Raw genomic sequence first — 1,467 nt, forward strand, 5'->3', positions numbered from 1 at the left:
GGCCACACACACTACTGAGCCTCATTTTGACTTGTTTTAAGAACATTACATCAAAGTTGGATCAGCCTGTAGTGTGTTTTTCCACTTTAATTTTGAGTGTGACTCCAAATCCAGACCTCCATGGGTTAATAAATTTGATTTCCAATGATCATTTTTGGGTGATTTTGTTGTCAGCATATTCAACTATGTAAAGAACAAAGTATTTAATAAGAATATTTCATTCATTCAGATCTAGGATATGTTATTTTAGTGTTCCCTTTATTTTTTTGAGCAGTGTATATATGAGCTTGTATGCTTTGTATTGAAGTTTGCTGTAAAGTCGGCTGCTGGCTCTGACTAGAAGAATGAAAATAAATTAAATTCTCTAAAATGCAACAAAACACAGACATTTGTTTTTAGCAGGCAATTAAATGTGTTCGGTTTGTGATGCCGGCGCCCGGAATCCCGGCGGTCAGCATACCAATGCCTGTATTCCGGACCCTAGAATGCCGGTAGGGTGGCGAGCGCAACGGAGCCCCTTGCGGGCACGCTGAGCTCGCCACTCTGCGGGCTCCATGGCTCGCCACAGGCTCTATTCCCACTCTATGGGTGTCACGGACACCCACAAGTGGGAATAGCCCGTTAAGCCAGGATTCCGGCTTGCGGCATAGTCAGCGGTCGGGATTTCAGCATCGGTATCCTGACCACCGGCAATGTAACTACATCCCAATTAGAGGATTGTAATTTCCTTTACCTTTGTTTTAAATAAAAACAAACACTGCTAAATTCACAGTCTGAGCATTTTGGCTTATTCCACTAAGCAATGTATGATAACTTTAATAATGATGAAGTGTGGATATCCATGAAAAAGTATATACTTACATAGACTAGAGCTAGAAGCTGTGACTCAGTCTGCCTGCTGGATAAGAACTAGAGCAGTGAGCAGGAAAGTGCTTGGTAGCAATCTCTCAATATGATTTTTATATTTTGGAGACAGAGCTCCACGGCCACTTCTCAGCAAAGACAGATATATGGCAAATTATTTGATTGGCCGCCAGGCTGTATGGTGTTTTCTCATTTGAATAACTATAGGTGATGTATCCATTTTATTTTTAACAAACTGCATAACACACTAACTGAACATGCAACTTTATTAAATATACGTATATTAAAAAAACAGCATAATTTCTGACCGGGCTATATAGATGAAATCACCTGTGCATAATTAGAGAAATCCTGAAAACATGACCTGTTGGGGGTATTTGAGGATTAGCGTTGGAAACTCCTGGCTCAACAAGATGTTGTTTATCCATCGCTCATGGTTTATATATCTTTATCCACTTACCTAAATATTTCCAAAAAGATCTCTGAAATAGTTTTAAATTAGTTAGGAAGATAGCTATATTTAATATAATGCTAGGAAAGAAAATATTCCTATGGGCTGCATGCAGCAAAGAACGTGCAAGCTCACATCAGTGCCCTCCGAGC

The sequence above is a fragment of the Pseudophryne corroboree genome, chromosome 1 (assembly GCF_028390025.1).
Source record: "Pseudophryne corroboree isolate aPseCor3 chromosome 1, aPseCor3.hap2, whole genome shotgun sequence".
Classification (NCBI taxonomy): Eukaryota; Metazoa; Chordata; class Amphibia; order Anura; family Myobatrachidae; genus Pseudophryne; species Pseudophryne corroboree.